The following is a 6000-nucleotide window of genomic DNA, read 5'->3' as shown; positions in this document are numbered from 1 at the left end:
AGTATTGCTATTTTGGACTTGTACACTTAGAAAGGATTCTACTTTTGATTCTCCTTTTGACTTGTATTGCATTGCTTTATCTTTTATATACTAAAGTTGTTTTTGTTTATTAAGCTTTACTGAATTCCCTTGTGTATGCATGCAGATTGTTTTGTTAGTATGGGAATTGAGAACTAGTCATGGACACGGTCAAGGTGTTTTACACTTGGCCATGTGTGCTTTACAACCCGTTGGAACTTCACTCCCGAGGATTTAGCTCCATCAAATGCAACACTAGGAGTCAGGGGAGTATTGTTTCGATTGCCACCTCCACATATATTCTTGATTATTATACTTGTTCATGAGCTTGCATGCGTACATTAAGGGCAATGTACATCTTAATTGTTAGGGGGGGAGTATGCTTTACGCATGTCCTTTATACTTATACTTTTATTGTGCATGCTCATGTAGCCAATGACGGTTCACCTTAGTTGCAATGATGGTATTCTTGAGTTTAGGAGAAATTTTAACAATGAATGTTTTTAAGCTCTAGTTTTTACTTAAATTTCTAGGAATTTTTGTCCGATTGACACTTGTTGCACATGTCGCTCATTAAACTCTTTTGGAAACTCAAGTTTCGATGTTTAAGAGACTAATTAGTTATGTTTCTTGTTTAGTTCAAAAAAAAGGAAAAATTGAAATAGTTATACTTGTTTGTGTGCATTGGGGGTGGAAAGAGCTACCGCCTATGAAGTATGAAGCTACTCTTATAAGTCGGATACTAGTTATGCCCTAATGAGAGAAAGAGCTATCTCATGGGATGAGTGAAAGTTACTACCCCGGTAGAAAGAGCTACCACCTCGATAGTGTGAAAGCCACCTTAGAGGCCACTTTGGAAAGGGCTACCTTAGAGGATGTGTGAAGGTACTACCATTCCTTTATTTTGTTGTGTTTTGTAGATAAATAAGTCCCTTATTACTTAGAACTTTGAGAAGTATACTTTGGGTTTCTAGCTAGAGCATTGATTTTTCGCATTTAGTGTTTAAACTTCCCTTACTTGTAGAATGCTCTCCTTGCATGTCTTTGGTGAACCTAAGGCCAAGCACTTTCAATATTACCTTCTTTTATGCTTAAATGTTTATCTTTGCTTGAGGACAAGCAAAAGCTTAAGTGTGGGGGAATTTGATAAGTGCTTGTGTGCTAAGAATGCGAAGTATTCTTTCCTTGCGTTGAGCATTACTTTTATTAGGTTTTAGCGCTAATACATGTGTATTTGTGTTACTTTGGTGCATGTAGGGTTGTGAATGCACTATTTGATGAAATCTTGGAAGGAACAAACGTGAAGACACAAGTTGGATTCAAAGATACGTGAATGTATGACAACCTCCATGTATTCAAGTAATCACATGGTTTGGAGGGGCAAAAAAATAATCGCATTTGCATATTCCAACTCATGCAATGATAGCAAGATCTTCACCAATGAGTCTATTTATTGAAGAAGCGACACGATCTACGGCATAAACGTGTGCCTGTTTATGTTACCTCGATGAAAAACATGGAATCGGGAGCATTTTGACGAGGTACTATAGCAGGTTACTGTAGCAAAACAATGTAGCAATTATTGTAGCAGTTACTCTTCACAACCCGCAGAAAATCAAAATTCCAGAGAATCCACACGCCCATGTGGAATTTCCACAGGGGCGTGTGAAAATTCCAAAGGACCGTGTGGATGCTCGATTCCAGCCTATTTAAAGCCGCTATTCAGCCTGATTTAGGAGGCTTTTTTCCCATTTTTTCTCCAACTCTTGAGAGGCTTGCGGCTAGGGTTTAGAGAGTTATTGGCAAGGCTTTTGGAGTGGTTCTACGGCTTCAACATCGTGTTTCTCTTGGAAGATAGTTATTGGGGAAGCTTTCATTGGCACCGATCTAGCAAGGTGTGCCCTAGGCTTGACAAGGGGGGACCTTTGGACAAGACGAGGCTACTCCATAAGACCATCAGCACGAATACCGAGGGGGTTTTCCTATGGATTACTTGGTTTACTTTTTATTTTACTATTAATTGTATCTTGCTCCATGGAGAGCTAAACCCCTAGGGGGTACTTGGATTTGTGAACCCTAGGATGTATTTGCTTCATTAACCTTTTATTATGCTTTCCTTAATTAGTGTTTTAATTGAGTTCCAATCTTGAACGCTTGTTGATTGACTTCTCCCTTAGAGTAACACTAGGGTTGAGAGTTCACATTGGCAATCCTTGTGAGTGACATACCACGAGGGTTAGACAAAGCTAGATTGGAGATGGTCGAGAGAATGAGTCGAGAGGTAGCGGACCGTCCCCTTTCCCCTCCGGTGTGATTTACCCTACCTCCATTTCCAAGAGTTCTTTGCGGTTACAATAAAGTGAAGTATTAAGAGAGAAACTCTGATGTGGCTTAGTTGCGCGAGCAACAAAGTGAAGCGTTGAAGTAATCCTTAGTATCTGGGGCTTAATTATGACTAGGGGCCTTTCACCTGTACCAAAGGGTTAAGTCTACATATAGTAATAGGGTTTATCACTTGGATTCCTTAGAGTGTCTTGTAACTTTGCACAGTGTGAAGTGTTGATACTTATCTATTTCTCCGTAGAGGTATAGTGTAGAGTTAGTCACGGTTGACCTTAGGTTTGGAACTGTATATCTTAGGATGTCCACGACTCATTGAGCATTAGTTAGGAAACATAATAGTTTGTTTTGCACTTGAAGCGATAATCCTAGGCGGAACAATATCCGAGTACCCCACTTCATATCGATTGCCTTTACCTCTCACTTATTTGTGCCTCTCTTTTTTATTTCTTTTATTTTTTCTACATTACATCTTATCAACACAATCATTGTTCCATCTCCTGTAGGTTAAGTAGCAATCTTGGTGTTTCTATTTCTTATTCCCTGTGGATACAATACCCAACTCACCTGGGATTTATTACTTCGACAAACCCATGCACTTGCGAGTCACACGCAAGGGGTGTGTCAGAATTCAATGGAAGTGGTCTTATGTGCTTTGTCATGTGTGTCAACAGATCTATTGGACAATATCAAGGCTGCTTAGGTGGCAGATCAAGTGTTACAATAGAAAATTCAACAACTGCAGACTAGAGCTACAGTTGAACATTATTCCTGGAGCCAAGATCAGGTTAGGAGGAAAGGTAAAATTTTGGTGGGAAAAAGTGAAGTCTTGAGCAAGAGATACTACAATATTTTCATAGTAGTGGCATGGGAGGACATTCTAGGATTATGCCACTTTCAGAAGTGTTGCTGTTGTGTTTTATTGGAAGAGTTTATGTAAATATGTGATGGAATTTGTAAGAACTTGTGTTGTTTGCCAAAGGTATAAACCTAAGTTAGTTCCAACTATTGGGTTATTACAACATTTTCCAATACCCAAGTTTGCATTTACTAATGTCTCCATGGACTTTATAGAAGAATTACCAAAATCATGTGGAAAGAATGTTATAATGGTAGTGGTGGATAGGCTCACTAAATATGCACATTTTATGACCTTTGCTCATCCTTATACTGTAGTGATTGTGGCTTAGTTGTATCTTGACAATGTATATAAACTACATGGTTTCCCAACTTCCATAGTTAGTAATCAAGATCCAAACTTTACAAGCTAGTTCTGGGATGAATTCTTTAAAGTATAAAGTGTGGAACTAAAACACTCTACTACTTACCATCCACAGGCTGATGGGTAAACAGAGGTGGTAAATAGGTGTTTATAGAGTTATTTGCGTTGTATGGCAGGTAATTTACCATAAAGCTGGAATTCATTGATTGCATTGATAGAATACTAGTATAATACTGCATATCATTCAGCAATCAATATGACTCCTTCCCAAGCTCTGCATAGAATAGTACCTTCTATTCTTTTACCTTATATAGCCCAAGATTCATTAGTGGAGTATGTGGATTTGTTGCTAAGAGATAAAGAGTCAATTATGCAGTTACTCAAGCATTCACTAACTAAAGTACAACATAGAATGTAGATTCAAGCTATCAAGCATAGAATAGATATGATTTTCTAAATTGGAGATATGGTGTACTTAAAATTGTTGTCTTACATTCAGGATACAGTGGTAGCAAGGGAATTTCCTAAGCTAGCAGCTAAATTTTATGTTCCATATAGGATTTTGGGCAAAATTTGTAAATCAGCTTATAAATGGGATCTCCCAGATTCTTCTGCAATTCATCTAGTACTTCATGTGTCCTTATTGAAAGCTGTAATTCCTTCAAATCAGGAAGCTGCAATTCTTCCACCTTCGGCAATGCCAATAACCAATTTGAAACCCATGGCCATTTTGGATAGGAGAACAGTTAAAAGAGGTAATGTGGCCGCAACTCAATGCATCATACATTGCTCCAATCACTACACCAAAGTAGGCCTTTCGTGGCGTTTTTCCCCCTTTAGTGGAGTTTTTAAACGCCGCTATTTGAGTTGCTGACAATATCATAAAATGCCTCCAAAAGTGTCGCCGTTAAAGTCGTCGGTATTTTACCAGTCTTTTATTATATGAACACCGCCATCCTAGCTGTGTTTTCTACTTTAAGCACTGGTAACAAAGCAGCACATTCCAACTTAGATATGGGAGATATTGTGGTGTTTATAACATAAAACACAGCAATATGAACGGTGTTTCTGCGTTAAACACCGTAAAATTAGCTGTGTTCAATACTACATATGCCGCTCAGTTCACGACGTAAATGGATGTAAACACCATAGGGTTGACGGCGTTTAAATCTTAAACGCAACTAGGTGTCTGTCACATGGCGCCGTCTTTTAATTAAAAAGCGCTGTGAAAATTATCTCAAATTTGAATTTTTTTTTTTTTAGTTCAAGGAACTTTTGGGATAAAATGCCGCGATCAATTATACTAAACTAGTTTCATTTACCCCGTAATGCACATTTTTTTTTTGGGCATTTTTTAAATTGATGCCTCTAATAAACCTATAAATAACAATTGCCACATACCACTGATATATATATATATATATATACTTGTTTACATACATAAACAATTAAACATATGCAATAATTGATGATTCCTAATAATCCACATGCATTCGAATAAAAGTCACATGGCATTTCAATCACATATAATACAAAGTAAATTACAAAAACACCAAAACAACTAATATTTAGGTTTGAGATTCTTGTTCCAAATAAAGGCATAACATAGAAAATATATAAATGCCTAAAGATCTCCAATGCATCAGCAACACCATTAATTAATGATCTCCAGAAGACTGATTCTACAATTTAAAATAAAATTATTAGAAGATGGACCTGGGCATAAACATAATAATTTTTGCACTTGTATAATACCTGTGACTGTGAAGATGAGCCAGTATTGTTAATTCCAGGTATAGTAACTCCAAGATACTGATTTTGTAAAAAGGTAAGTAGAGAATTGTATTGAGCACGTTGGTTTTCATGTTCAGCTCGTTCTTGCGCACGATCTTCTTTCATTTGTTGTATTTCTTATTCCGTTTGTTGAATTCTCTCAACAAATTCACTTGATTGAGTGTTTGAGTTAGTAGAATATCAGTTTCTTGGACCTCCATAATAGCTTTTGGGTGTTGGACCTAACCCAAGCCCTCTTACTCGGCCACATCGTTCATTGCCAATAACTTGTGTTAAAATCTCAGTTTCAACCATTTGCATATCCTCATCTATTGTTTGACATCCAGCCAACTTCTCATTTGGCTTCTCCTATATCAAAATACAATTTGTAAAATAAATTAAATACTTTAATACAAATTGTAAAGTGATTAAAGAACAATAAAAACATAGGTATTACCATAATTTGTTCGGTTTCCACATTCATGTGAGACCCATCCTTCTTAGTATGGCTCTAAAAAGTTCAAGGCATCCTACTTTTCTTCCACTGCTAGCCTCCTAGTAATTAAACACAAATTATTTTCAATCACAAACATAAAAAGTTTATAGTTTCTTACCATTTCTTTTTCCTTTCTCTCAAAACTCTTTGA

Source organism: Dioscorea cayenensis, chromosome 12 (genome assembly GCF_009730915.1).
Source record: "Dioscorea cayenensis subsp. rotundata cultivar TDr96_F1 chromosome 12, TDr96_F1_v2_PseudoChromosome.rev07_lg8_w22 25.fasta, whole genome shotgun sequence".
Classification (NCBI taxonomy): domain Eukaryota; kingdom Viridiplantae; phylum Streptophyta; class Magnoliopsida; order Dioscoreales; family Dioscoreaceae; genus Dioscorea; species Dioscorea cayenensis.
This window is presented reverse-complemented; position numbering follows the sequence as displayed.